A 15142-nucleotide genomic window follows, 5' to 3' on the forward strand; every position below is an offset into this window, starting at 1 on the left:
CGATGCTGAAGGAACCAGTGTTTTATTTTTAATCGAAAAATGTAAAAATTGCCACAAACTCTTCACATGCACTAAACGGAGGTGGCACATAATGGGTTCACATGAGTAATGGGTTTGATGCCGTCACCGCTTAAAGGTAAAAGCTTCTCCTCCGAAGTCTTTGTCGCCAGTATAAGGAGTACCATCTCAGGTGGGGGTGACAACACCATCACATATTTTACACAACAATCACAGTAGGCGGCCTATCAAAAAAGGTGCTGTTTTTTCTTTTTACCACTGTGTTTCAGCTCAGATAAGTCTGCCCCAAAATGTTCTTTCCTGACCTTCATCAGCTAGTTTGAGTGTCTAAGCCGAGCGAAATGGTTCAGGTGTTTGAATAATTCTAATAATCACTGAAATATTGACAAGATTGCCTCAGTGGTCCAACAGGAGACTCGTATCCCAGTCTCCAGAGTGCAACTCTTTGTTTTTAGCAGCTCCACCCCCGCCACTGCTAATTTTATTGGTCTTTTGTGCCGCTAACTCGTATAAACCAGCCAATTTGTGTGTCCAAGACAACAAATGCTCTAATTGAATTTTGCTTTGTGGTGGCTGCACATAATGTGAACACATTACAAATCATTTCTATGCATTCTAAAGTTGAGAGGTCATAGTCACTTGACTTTTGTTCCCTGTGAAACCAGGCTGGTTTGTTGGATAGCATTGATGGATTGAATATGGAAGCTTGTCTAATCTTTGCCTAATTTGCACAGTTTAACACAGAACTCTGTTTAGAAAAATGGTAATAAATGCAAAATCATCAGTTGTAAGTATTGCTAATATCATAATAGGTGTAATTTCTGTTGATTGTGGAGAAGATTAAAACAAGCAGAAATCAGGTGTGTAAATGTTTTCACAAGGGCGGCGTTGTGAGTGCAAAGTCGCTCGTTGTCAGCAGAAATTTGTTGTCTGCCACCTTCTGCTTTCCAAAGCACCCAAAGGAAGTTCCACCTGATTTTGTTTCAAGATCCTGTGACTCAAAACGACTCGGTTCAAGCTGTTCTGTCACATGGAGAGGAACTCTCTATCACAGTGCAATTCAGGGGTAGAGACGTTGTGAAGGTGTGTGGGAGTGTGCATGTGTGTGTGTTCAGCAGGCTACAGTGTGTGACTCGCAGTAATGAGGCGAAGGTGTTGATGAAGTGGGGAATAAAGAAAGAAGGAATGTTTGCCATTAGCTAAGCTGTCAGTCCAGAGCGAGAGAGGGGACATTCCTGATATTCCTTGGGTCCAGTTCACACACATGCAAATATCACCCACAGCAGGAAATCAGACCAAAGTAAGTTAAAGTAACCGAAATGAGTATTTTATTTTAGTTCTTATCCTGCTTGATAATTGCAAACCGACCTCCTTGCATGGCCACACGCTTTTGCGTTTCTTTTTACCCCAACCATACACAGACGCACACGCTGATTATGCAACGGCTTCTCTCCTGTTTTTAAGTGCTATTGTTGGCGTTCTCATTTCCCGCCCGCCGCGCCCGGTGGCTCTGCGGGGTCACGGATGAGACTCGATTGTTATTAATGCAAACATTTGACAGAACGTGCTTGAAATGAAATACGGCGTCCTCTCAGCTAAAGTGCAATAGTGTGGGCGGGCCATCTTTAAAGTGTCGTTTGTCATATTCAACTAGAATATCAATCCATCCCAAAGCGTACATTATCCCCCCTAGCCGTGGCTTATAGTGCTTTTCTGAAACATTAAGCTTTACACGGCCATTGTAATGACGTCGTTTTATCATCGTTTATAGTCACACAGCAGCAGAGGGGAGAGAGTGGACTTCCATCTCCTCTGTCACAAATTCTCGTGTTTAGGTTGAAGGCTTATGGCAGCTGCGTTTAAAATCGTTCCGTTTTATTTGATCAAATCTGTGCGAAGACCTCATTTGTTTGCCAGAAAGATGTTTGAAACACAAAAATTATGGTGAAAGGAGGATTCACATCGTTTAATGCGGGCTGTTGAGTGCATGTGCTGCTCTGGGTAATTTGAATATCCACAATTGAATCGTGAGAACGCTGAAAACTGACGGAGGAGATATTCAAAGGTTTGAAAAATCGAATCAAATGTGAGAATATCAAATAAAAATCAACCACATCAACTCAAACCTGATAAGCTAATCACATTAACTTCATTCATTATTTTAGATTTTAACATTTAAAATCTCATTTTTTATGATTACATTTTAAAAAATAGTTTTTTTCAAGCATAGGCAGCTACATAACTACATAAATTAAACATTTTGCATGAGGGAAAAAAATCATTTATTCCTTTTAGAGTTTCCATTCTCATTTCTACTTCATTAATAAAACCACTCAGGCATAGCCAGGTGTGTAAATCCACTTCTTTTAAGTTTTACTGTCTGTTCTATTATTCATTTACTGAAGAAAACAGCATAAATATGAAGATGGCATAAGAATAAGGTGTGTTATTGGGGTTGTAAGAGTTTATATTTACAAAAAGAACACTGCACCAAAATTCTGCAATTTTCTTTTAAGCATTATCGTAATATGATTGCTGTTTTGTGATGCATTAGCCTCTGTAAGTAGATGGACATGTCGACATGTCCATCAGGACTTTTGGTTGCCGTAGTGAGTCTGCTTATTAACCGTTCACACTTGAGCAGCATTTATTCTGCACACAGGTAAAGAATCCACTCACAGAACATTTACTAACACCCACTGGACATTTGCCTGACGTTTAATGAGTTACCTTCTAATTTTTTTTTGTGACAAGTGACAAAATTTGGCTACTACGGTTGCTGGAAATCCCCCAAAATTAGCTTTTGCCCCACTGGCCAAATCATTAGATTATACTACATGGTTCCCCTGACACATAAATACACATACATAAAAGAGATGATATTAGTAGGTGTTACAAGTGACTATATAAGCCTATAAAATGTAAAAAAAAATTGTAAAATATTTTGAATCTAGCGTTGAGCTTTCAAGTAGATGTAATTGGGGGAAAAAAACATACTTAACTTAAATTGTATTATGTAAAAATCTTTTAAAGCTAATTTCTTGGATCCTGTTTTTCTTACACTGGATTGGTTCTGACCTCGGCCCCTGGTTGCCAAAAGGTCCGATTAGTGCAGTCAGGCTATCCAGACCTGTTGTTGCATTTTAAGAAGCCACGTTACCACTTCTGTCATGGGCGCCCATCCATTGTGAAAGACTCCGAGGCCACCGGAGGCCATTGTCAAACGTGGGGGTGGATGTCAAGATGGTGGGCAGCGAGGTGGTGACCCTCATTGTCCGGCCCAGGGTGGGCGGGAGGACCCAGGGGCTACTTGCAGCGGTGCGTCACGGTCGTGAGAACGGGACCCTGTGAATAGGCCGGGGGTCAGGGTCAGGACAGCGGGCAGCTCAATTAGCACTTAAAGCAGAAGGAGAGCAGCTGAGATAGCCTGATCCTTCACCGTCTGTTCGCTTGACTTCTACTCTCTTTTTTTATTCTGCCAGCAGTAGTTTTTGCCTGCATGCTAATAATGCCTGTTGGTGTGAAGATAGTTACTCACACATGCCGAAAAGCTTTGCAGTCTCAGGGATTGTTCACTGTTAGGACAGCTTCTGTTGATAGTGGTCAGGTTTAGACTCTTCTGCCTTCCTCCCATCACTTTCCCCCTTTTTTTGAGTGAAAGGAAGCCTGCTTTGTTAGCTGCAGACAATAGGTGGCTGCTCAGAGTTTTGCTTTTATCTCAGAAGGATGGTTTGTGTGTTGACATGTAAATAATTTCCTGACAGAGGTCACTATGAGTTAAAAATGGGAGAAAATATTGATCATCATGTGAAATAATTATTATTTCTTGTAAAGCACATTTTTTCCCATATATAACATATAACTGAAATTTATTACACAAGTATGTTAAATAGAGAACCTTGCTTAAAGTTTGGGCCAATTACTTAAAACTTTTTAAAGTTCGTTTTGTTTTACATTCTTTTTACGTTCAGTTTAATTCAGTTTTAGTTACTGAACAGCTTAGTTTCACTAGGAAACCTGGTTTGTTTGTTCCTTCGCAACATTAACCCTTCACAGCCTGACCAATGCATTCAAATGTGATGGCAAAAATGTTTGTATTTGCAAACATGCTCAATAATCTTTTCTTCAGATGTCAGATGTCCTCTAGCTAGAACGTAAAAGCTTGTTGTTTTATTTTAGAGTGTGCAATGCATGTCTACCAAAGCTGCATCAAAAGTGATCTGATAGTTCCTGATTCTGCTCTGGATCATTGTTTCGTTCTGATGAACTCACATCAGAAGTGCCAGCGTGGACACTTTGTACTCCACCATAAATGTTTCTCAAGTGCTGGACAACAGCGTGCAGCTCTTTCAGTCGGCGTACTCGGTAGCAGGCATGGCGGCCCATTTCACCGAAGTGGATATTTAAACTGCTTTGATATTTGGTCATAATGCAGGACCTTGGAACATTTGCCTGCTTCTCCCAGCCTTTTCAAACAGTATTAATTGCAGCACACGAGAACCAAATTAAAGTCAGACGCAGATGTTAAGGGTATTTTCTATACATCAAGCCTTAATCACATTAACAGTACAGCAAATTTAATATTTTATCAAATTAAATCGACGGTGTATCGCCATGATAATAAAGTGGCTATTTAGTAAGCGGAAATTGTTCTGGCCGCTGTAGAGGAGGAAGCAGCTTCACCCTTATCCCGACAGCTGATATCTTTCTGTCACAGAGGTTCAAAACGGATCCTGACGACTGGGTGGAGGAAGGGTTTATGTTACTTTCACAAAGGCGTCGTTTGCGTCGGAGCTTTCCTTCTCTCGACTTTTTGTCTCCTGGTTTTCTTCCGTCTGACTGGATTAGCATAGATCTCGTACGCTGACAGGACTGACCTTCACTGCAGCTAAACACTTGTCAAAATGCCAAATGTAATTACTGAGCTCTTTAGGTCAAAGTAATGTGTTTCATCTACCTCACTTTGCCTTGTTATTGATGTGCAAGCCCTCAGACCTCAGACTGCAGTCGAGTACTCCCTTTTCCCTCTCGTAGCACCAGTTCCATGCAAGTGTTTGTGTGTCATAACAAAGTGAGGAAATGTATCTGTAATTATGCCTAAGTAATGTGGTCAAATTGTGCGTTGCTGTACTGCTAGATGTCTTTCTGTGACTTTGTCAGCTTATACGCTCCCAGATCCTGTGATTATGGACAATTTAAAGTTATCTCTTAGAGCTGCAGAGTGCTTCTCCAACACTGCCTTTCAAAGGTCGTCATCATCATCACCATTACCATTCCTCTGCAAATTGCATGCCTGGAAATTGTCAACTCTGTTGTGCTGCCTTCGCATCAACTGTCTCTCAAGGTAGACCACTTGTCTTGTATTTAAATTGATTGTTAAAAAGACGTGGCTTCAAAGTTTGCTTTTTTCTTTGTTGATTCGAACCCCCTTATGTGGATTTTGTGTAAATCAATGAATTGCAGTCCTGATTATAATATTGTGGTAAATCAATCTGTTCTCACTGCTCTGATATGACCTGCTCGTTTCTGACATGATGCATGATTGCAGAGAGGAAGTTTTACAGTCAGAATTGACATATGCATTGTCATTGTTAACAGTAGTGACTGATTTTATGTCATCGCCATCACTGTGTGGAACTTCTTTAATTGTTCCCATTGATTGGCAACGTGATTGCATTGGAAACAGCTCGGGCACTGGGATCTGTCCAGCAGTCTCTCTGTGCCCTGCAGAAGTAGGCAAATCTATTTCCGTTAACCTCATTGCAGTTCACCTGCTAATCAGTTTTCATCACAAGCCGAAGGCTAATCGATTGTGGAAGTTTCTCTCACCTGTTGGCAAAGAGGAGGGGGAATCAAAAAAGGGGAAAATGTGAGGTGTGTGCTGGTGTTTAGTGATGCAATTTTCTGTGATACCGCGCCATGCATTTTGCCTCGTCGCCTGTCATCACAACAGAGCTGTAGGCGTTCTGTGAAATTGCAAGATGCCTCATCCGCGCTTTAAAAAGCTCGCACACTCCCCTGCCGTTCCCGAGTCACCTGTGGTTATTTTGGTTCGACTTCAGAGGGAGCAGAGAGCTGTACACTGTCCTCTGGAGCTTTGCAATCATCTGTGAGTCCTACCGTCGAGCAGAGAGGAGGGGAGGGAGGACACAGGTGTTTTGCCGAGCTCTAGTTTGCACAGTGGTGCAACGTGATCCCCGAGCCAACCGTGCAGCCACCCTGCCAGCTACTCAGCCAAGCAGCCGGCCTGATTTCCCCAGTGCTGGCACTGGCCTGCTGGCACCTCCAACCCTTCTCTCCCACTCCCGCAGCTGGCAGGATCTCTGCGAGTTGGCCTCGGCTCCTGACGTTGACTGCGGGGTTGGCAGACCTCTCCCAGATGGCCACCTTGTAGTGAAGCTGGCTTCGTGCTTGCATCACTTTTACATCATCCCTTCAGCTACAGAGCTGTGGTGGAAGGAGAGGGCTTCTGTTGGCTGTGCTGAGGCATTTTTGTACGTGATATGTGGGAGTGTTAAACTCTGCTGCAGCTCTCACACTTTCGAACGATAATTTGTTATTTGTGCCATTCGTGTCCCTGCTTTTCAGGAAACCAGTGACAGGTCTGAGACCAGAAACAGATGCAGATATAGAGTCCACCTACACACTCATCAAATATGCACCTTTTTTTTTTTCTTCAGAGGTGAAAAGGCTATTACAGCCCTTATCTTTTACATCCAAAATGACAGGACAGTATCAGCGTGCTTCTTGGGTTCATATTTTATTTATTACCTAATTTAAATGCTACTGCAAAGCCTGTAATTTATAGCCCAGTAACTCTGTAATCCCAGTTGAGCGGAAGGACAAGGGTGAACCTTTCCAAAAACTTGTTAGCACTAGGATTGAATAATTTAATATACATTTTTTTTAAAACCTGAATGGATGGGAGTGAAATCATCTGATAGAATTTTCTTAATATCCTCAGATTTAATGACTGTGTCTGTCTGATGACTGCTCCTAATTATCACTTCTTCATCCTACTGGTTTTTTGTCTTAGTTTAAAGTTCCTTTCTGCCATAATGTACAACGTGTACCTGCAATTTTGCAAAATTACAGGTTTTTGAAATGTTAGAGTGAAGAGTGGGATTTTCTCTTCGTGTCGACAGCGACAGTCGCTTTGTTCTAAGTTCTTATCGCTTTTTTTCCTATCATTTTTATGCTAATAGCTGACATATCCTTACCAGTGGTTCAAACTGTGAAAAAATGAAACGTTAAAATGATTTCATTTGCATCTGTGGAAGATGCAGGCATACAGCATATACTATTTTTGCTATTGTACTGCTAGTGTGGTTCTAATACTCAAGATTATTGAGCAGTCCTCCTGTATGTCGTCAAAACTACTTTCCAGTGCTTTATTTACAAGAGGTCACAACAGCATGTTCTGCATGTTCGACAGAGTCTTTACATAGATCCTCTTCTTAACACAACTCAAAATGGCTTTTTGTCTCCTCTCGGTATTGAACCAGTGATCTTTTATTCGTTAGGCGAAAGTCGCCGATCCTTGAGTCGTTGCAGGCACACTGGACGTGTCATCCCAACTGAAGTCAGAGGACAGTAGCTTGAATGTTCTGCCCCAGGGTAAACATGATAGGGGCATTCTGGGAAACACAAAGCAAGAAGACATTTTCATTCTTATTATAATGTATAAAAACAGCTGTACAGAGGTCATATGTAAAAAAACACACAGTAAATTGGAAATTATGAAAATATTCAAATCTACTTGGTTTGACATACTGTAGGAAACTGAACATGAATGGAATAATCAGTCAAACACAACATGTGTATGCCATTTTACTGACCACATAATTAATCTTTCCAAATCTTCTCATTATTCCACGACTTCCTTTTTTCCCCAGACTGCATTTTACCTATTTTCCTTAAAGTAAACTATGCTGTCTAAAAATTCTGTGGCAGTAAACACTGCTATCAGCAGGGGGTCAGTCATTTTCCTTTGCACTCTAACTGCAGCTCAGACTTTTAGGACCTTTCTCTGCTGCAGTTATTATGGACTCCTTACTGAAGCTCTCTCTCTCTCTCGCTCTCTCTCAGCGGCCCAAGGAGGCCGCCTGGACCAAGCAACTCATTTTTAGCCGTCTTCAAGATGCCTGATGAGATGTAGAGGCAGACGGTTGGATTGATTGGCCCCTCTTGAGTGCACAGGCCTTGATTACAACTGCACTCAAGTACCCGAACTCCCACCCCCCACCCCTTAGTTTCTCTCTCTGTCTTGTTCTTTTTAGTCTGCCTCTCTTCTGTCTCCTTTTTTCCCATAATTTCTTTCACCTACAAAGGGAGAGGGTGGATAAGGAGAAACTGGTTGTAGAGTAGAGAATAAAGATTTGGCTCTGCAGGGTTCTGTCTGCACTGGAAAGTAGAACGAGGATGGATATGCCTGTTAAGGACTGGTTAGAGATGAATTTGGAATCACAATCAGTGCTTTGAAGAGAGAGAATTGGATCAATATTTTAAGAGCTAAGCAGGGAAAGTGCTGATAGTTAGCAAAATGTGTCAGTGGTTCACTTTAGTTTGCACATCTTTTCCACGCTGTAAATTAAAATAATTTTACTTTTGCACATATCCTGACGCTCTGTTGTCAATATAAAAACATTAGAAGTATTTAATCTCTGCAGCTCTACCCTGTGAGCTGCTGGGAGAAAGTCACTGGAATTTAAAAAAAAAAAAAATCTTTCAAAAGGTCAATCCACCAAATACCGACTACAGATTGCCTTTAAATAAATAGATCTTAAGAATGTATTTTTAAATATTGCATATTGAATCATTTTTAGCTATCATTTTTTTTCTTATTTTGTATCAAAGCCTTATTTAGCTAGACATACTTTTGCTCTAGGTGCTCCGTGGTGGTCCTTTTGAACTGGAGCTTAAAATAATAGGTGCTAATGCAGAATGACATACTGTACATCAACACCTGCTGAGTTGTTTACTTCTTGCTAAGATTATGTAGATTTTATCATTTTTGTTTAGGATTTTTTTTATGTTTTTAATACTCTGTGATCAGTGTGCCGTATATTGTAAGGAACGTGGGTTTTTTAAGGAAGTAAACCACCTTGATTTAGTTGTTTGTCCTGCCATTGTGGGTTTTTTTTTTTGGTTTTCGAGTTGTGGTGACAGGTAGTTTGATACAAAGTGTTCACAACAACAATTATCTTAACGCAGTTTGTTTTAAGATAAAGACCCTACAGTATTTGACAGAAAACCTTAACAATCAGATCCCCTATCAGCAACGACTTGGTGTCAGTGGGAAGGAAAAACTCCCTTTTGTCAGGAAGAAACCTCACACAGAACCAGGCACAGGGAGGGGCAGCCATCTGCTGCATCCGGTTGGGGATAGGAATGCAGTCGTAGAACCCTGGATCCTGTGATTGGAAATTTACCTTCTCTAGTAGAGGTGAGCAAGTCAGGGCCTGTGCTGTGTCATTGGAGTTTACTTATTTTCTATTTTTAAAGTTTGCAGGTTTAAAAAAGATGTTTTGGTTTTAGTGAGATTTTGGGCGACTGCTTTGGTGTAAATAGGACTGAACCAATGCTCTGAGGCTGGGTGTTCATCGTGTGAAGGTATATGAAGATGACCTGAAGTGTATCCAGATAGGATTCTCGCAGGTTTTAAGATGTACATGGAAAACTTCATGAAGAGAGAAAATCAGTGCCAAACAGAAACCCTGAGGGATTTGTGTGAGGCTGACTTGATCCCCACCTGAAACAGGAATGCGGTGTCCTTGTTTCTGATTGACTGTTGTTGTCTACACACTTCTCTTTATTTTACTTGATCCCTCTGGGACTAAGCTCATACCGTGTAATGCTCAGTGTCCTATTTATCCCATAGAAGGAAAGCTTTCTCATGAGATGTTTTTCACTGTTTAAAGAAAAATAGACTGTCTTCATATTTTCATTTTATTAAGAATATACAATACAACAAATCCTATCGAACAGACCAACAATAACAATGCAGTGATCGTCTTCAGAAGATAGTATTGTGTGAATATGCAGCGTCTAATATTACTTTTACCATGTTTGTTGTTATCCATAAACTATTAGAAACACAACAATGTTCTTTCTTTGTCATGGATGCACTGACTGAAATATTGATATTTTTTAGGTTTTTTGGAAGGTCCAATAGGAAAATACTCACTGGTACATCAAATCTGTATTAATCCACTGATTTACATAAACATATCCATATGCATGCTTGCAGTAATGATCATTGATTTGTTACAGTACTGTGCAAAAGTCTTAAGCTTTTTGCAAATTTGCAAAAAAACAGCATGTGCATCAAAATAAACTATTTCCAGCAGAGCAATATATGAGTCCTAAGCCTCTCAGAAACTAAACAGAGAAGCATGAAGTCGAACATGACTTTAAAAAACAAAACGGTATAGGCTTATAAGTCCCCGAATGTAAAAAAAACAACATTTTCTGCGAAAATTATGTCACTTCCGGTTTCGGGCAGGTAATGGCGGTCATGCGATAGTTCGCGCTGACGTCTATTCCAAGTAGGAAGTGTTACGAACAGCTGATCGGATCGGCAAAGTGTGTTTCTGGAATATTGTGTTTTTGTTGCTGCAAGTGCTTTTTATGCAGTTTTTGCAAAGCTATATGTGGAAGGAAACTGTGACCTAGAACAAGCTAATGGCATAAGATGTAAGTACAACTTTTCTGGTTTCATATGCAAAAAAAAATTATTGCGCTAGCTTATGTGGTTGCAGTGCTACCGGGATTTAAAAATAGTTACGCAAAACGGAGCATGCCCACTCCGACAGGCTTTAAAGGGTTAAATTCTAATCTGTGACTCTATCAAACATAAAAATTTCACCTAACTTGAGGGATAAACTAGTGTTGTGGAGACACTTTTTTACTAGCTGCCTGTGACAGAAACAAATAATTTGTGCCAATTTCTTTAGCGGACACATGCCGAAGATAACACAGATTAACAGACTTTTTTTTTTCCCATACCAGCAGGGTTAAAAATGTAGTGTTGTACTGTTATTTGAAAATGTGGCATGTCTCGGGTTGGTCCGTCTGCTTAGAAAATCTGAGGAAACTAACAAATGGAGGACAAAAGAAGAAGTTGTAGACCTAAACAGTATCTTCAACAGGTGAAGAGTATCTAAAAGTGATGTCCTTAAGAAACAGCAAAAGAATCCATCTAAGACCTGACACTGGACCTGAGAGATGCGTCTGGCCCTTCAGTTGATCTGTTTACTGAAGCCTCATCAGAAATGGTCTCAAGCTCTCTGTATATGAAATAAATGTAACTATTTAATGTTTAAATAATTGTGTTAGTAGTTCTTTTGTTCTTATTATTTGTTCTCACTTGTTCTAGATTATGTATTATCTAAATTCATGCTAGTTTTAGGCAACTTCTAAAGAACAAAGCTTGGCTTTAATATTGTCCTTAAATATAAAAGGATTTATAATCACTCTTAGAACACAATTTTATATATTAAAAATATCGACATCCTAAGTTTTCCTTAGTACCAGCAGACTCCAATAGTTGTTCATTAAAAAATAAAACACCAGGTCAGTGTACCACACTGGCAGTCCTGAACTTGTACCAGTCCTCATGAGTTTCTCTGGCTCACTTTTAGCATTAATGGGCTCTGGGCTGGTGACAGCTATTGCTGCAGGCGTTTTGCTCTCCGGTTCTCTGCACAGGCTTCACATTTTTGTGAACACAATTTCTCTTAAACACCTTAAAGTAATTTCTTGAAATGATGTTCCCCTCGACTTGAGGTAAATTTGGTGCAGACTGGTCACTGTTACTAGGGCGTATTTATCATTATTAACATTGACTCTTTTTAATTTACACTACCAAAAGATTGAGCACACCTTCTCATTTAATGGTTATTCTTTATTTTTACTACTTTCTACATTATAGTACATACTGAATATATATGCAATTATATAGCAAAGGAAACAATGATAAATAACTCTAAATATGTCTTAAATTCTATATTCTTCAAAGTAGCCATACTTATGTTTTCGCTCAATGAGCTTCATGAGGTAGTCACCTGAAATGGTTTTCACGTTGTCACGACCGGGCGGCCAGACACAGGTAAGTGGACTCAAATGCAGACACCAAACGGAGGCTCGGAGGTACAGTGCAAACGAACAATTTATTTGGCACTCAAAAATGGCAGACCATGGAGGAGGCAAAAGAAACAAAAATGTTAATCGTGAACTAAGGGTGAGAGGGAAAACATAAACCTCTGAACATTGGCTACCTACTAACATAAAGTTTCTGATTATGGTATTAAGAATCTATAGCTACAAACACACTGTGATTAGCAAGGGCTAGCAGATAAGCTTTTACCAGGAATGCTGAGAAAGTAAACAAGTCTTGGCTAGACCATCTCCAAAATAATTGTTTAATCAAATAAACAAGAATCACACTGCGTGTGCAGCAGCAAAGCCAAAAGGAAATAGTCTCTTTATCGGGCTGGGCACGTTATTTGGGATTTTCCGGAGCAGGCATACAAGGTACAGGGTCGCAGGGTTTCTCTGAGTCACTGTAATGAAAGGAGTGTAGAGTCAATGTGTGCCCCACGCAGCAGTCCAAGAAGTGGTGGCAACAAAATACATAGTCTTACTTGTCTGGGTTGATGGCGAGGCTAGGAGGGGATTAGTGGTCCGAGTGAGGCTGAACCAGTTCGTGTACACTCACTGTGAAGTGTAGGGCAGGGAGGCAGGCAGGTGAATAGTGCCGAGAATAGTAGCAGGCCAGCGACGGGGAGTTGAGTGGTTACAGGCAGCAAGATCCAATCCACTGTGAAGCTGCAGAGGTAAGTAGACAAGGTTAGCGAGATAAAACAGGGTTTACCGAGCTATGGCTCTCACTAACGTGGGTCAGCTGACGTTCCGGCGAGGAATGTTTGAGAACGCTGGTCTTAAGAGCCTCCCAGCAAATTACACACAGGTGCCACAAACGAGGGGTGTGATGACTCTTCCCAGTGATGGATTTACTGGCACGCAGGAAACTCCAGCACTCACCCGGACCATGACACACGTCACAGATGGGCCTTGTCAGGGTTCATTTGTGGAATTTCTTGCCTTGTTAATGAGGTTGGGACCATCAGTTGTGTTGGGCAGAAGTCAGGCTCGTACACAGCTGACAGCCCCATTTGACATCTGTTAGAATTCATATTATGGCAAGAACCAATCAGCTAAGTAAAGAGAAACGACCGTCCATCATTACTTTACAAACTGAAGGTCACTCAGACTGAAAAATTTTAAAACTCTGAATGTGTCTCCAAGTGCAGTCACAAAAACCATCAAATGCTACAAAGAAACTCACATAAGGACCGCCCCACGAAAGAAGGACCAAGAGTCACCTCTGCTGCTGAGGATAAATTCATCCGAGTCACCACACAGAGATCCAGTAGCAGACACTCCTCTACATCAACTGTTCAGAAGAGACTGTGTAAATCAGGCCTTTATGGTCAAAGAAACCACTACTGAGGAGAAGCAACGAGCAGAAGAGGTTTGTTTGGGCCAAGAAACCAAGAAATGGATTGAATATGTATTTTTTTCTTGTCTAGACCAGTGAAAATCTCTGCTTTGGTCTGATGAGTCCAAATTTCAGATCCTTGGTTCCACCTGCCATGTCTTCACAGAAAAGGTAAACGGATGGTCTCTACTTGCATGGAGGAGGAGGTGTGAAGGTGTGGGGGTGCTTTGGTGGCGACACTGTTGGGGATCTATTCAAAATTGAAGACACACTGAACCAGCATGGCTACCACAGCATCCTTCAGTGGCATGCCTTCCCATCCGGTTTGCATTTAGTTGGATCATCATTTATTTTTCAACAGGACAGTGACCCCAAACACACCTCCATACTGTGTAACAGCTATTTGACCAAGAAGGAGAGTGATGGAGTGCTGCGCCAGATGGCCTGGCCATCACAGTCACCTGACCTAAACCCAACCGAAATGGTTTAGGATGAGATGGACCGCAGAGTGAAGGCAAATGGGCCAGCAAGTGCTCAGCATCTCTGGGAACTCCTTCAAGACTCATGACCATTTCAGGTGACGACCTCACGAAGCTTATCGAGACAATGAGCAAAGCAGTAATCAAAGGAAAGTGTGGCTATTTGGAAGAGTCAAAAATAGAAAACATGTTTTATTTAATTCAGTATCTGTTCATTCATAGTTTTGATGCCCTCAGTGAGAATCAATGTAAAGAAAAACCATTAAATGAGAGGGTGTGTCCAAACTCTTGATGGGCAGTGCAGGTCAGCATATATTAAAATTGTGCTGATTGTTGAGATCTGTCCTTCGAGAGTAAAAACGGCATAAACATGGAAACACACTGATGTAAATTGCAACTTGCCTGACGGGCGAGGCATTCCACCACGAGGCAGTACGAATTAAACCACTGCTGCATTTTTCTGTGTGTATCGGGGAACGTGTATTGACCCACAGTGGGTCAACTCTGAAACCGCTGTGCAGTAACTCTACATACACAATTCTCTTCTGCTATATGCATATTTTTATAGAAAGAGGAAAACAACAAAAATAGATTTTCAGTCACCTCCATATTCACCTCACTGAAGTGAACAAAACATTTTGACAGTAACAAAAAGAGCAGATTTAATAGGATTAAAATCTTCAGTAATGCCTGTAAATATTAAAATCTCTGGACGTCCTCAGATAACATTAGTCCTCTATAAGCAGGATTTGATTTATTTGAGTTATCAATTTATTCCTGCTGCAGTTTGAGACAGATAAATTCTCGTAATTTAATAATAAATTAAAGCAAAAAATGTAAACAAATAAATTGGAATCTATTTGAATTTAGTCAGCATCTGATTGTGCAGACTTTATATTTGAATTTCAGGTCACCGATTAAGAAGTTATTTCATGATAGGGGAGTATACTGTGTATTTTTTATAATTTCTTATCTCTCTTGTTAAAGGGTGTGCACCCCCAAGTTGAAGTGTCCCTTCCTGTTGCTGGCAGTGTCTCTCCGCACGTCGTGTTTCATGTAGAGGAGAAATGAGAGACAAAGGCAGTTGAGAGCTTCAAAGACTGCGGGTGACATTTAGTGCTCAGTATCTTCAAAGACCAGGCCC

At 40.8% G+C, this 15142-nt stretch overlaps 2 protein-coding genes and 1 long non-coding RNA gene across 7 annotated transcripts in view; 2 read left to right on the forward strand and 1 right to left on the reverse strand.

Annotated features, from left to right (window-relative positions):
• esyt2a (extended synaptotagmin-like protein 2a) overlaps nucleotides 1–15142 on the forward strand; it is a 243679-nt gene that overhangs the window by 157960 nt on the left and 70577 nt on the right. The window lies entirely within an intron of this gene.
• The window catches only part of LOC146497234 (receptor-type tyrosine-protein phosphatase N2-like), a 236970-nt gene that overhangs the window by 88176 nt on the left and 133652 nt on the right, over nucleotides 1–15142 (forward strand). The window lies entirely within an intron of this gene.
• LOC146497238 (uncharacterized) lies at nucleotides 12472–13070 on the reverse strand. Its single transcript, XR_014870479.1, has 2 exons — nucleotides 12914–13070; nucleotides 12472–12846 (listed from the first exon to the last, which is right to left on the reverse strand). It is a non-coding gene; the product is annotated as an uncharacterized LOC146497238 (long non-coding RNA).

The sequence above is a fragment of the Neolamprologus multifasciatus genome, chromosome 18, assembly GCF_963576455.1.
Source record: "Neolamprologus multifasciatus chromosome 18, fNeoMul1.2, whole genome shotgun sequence".
Taxonomy (NCBI): domain Eukaryota; kingdom Metazoa; phylum Chordata; class Actinopteri; order Cichliformes; family Cichlidae; genus Neolamprologus; species Neolamprologus multifasciatus.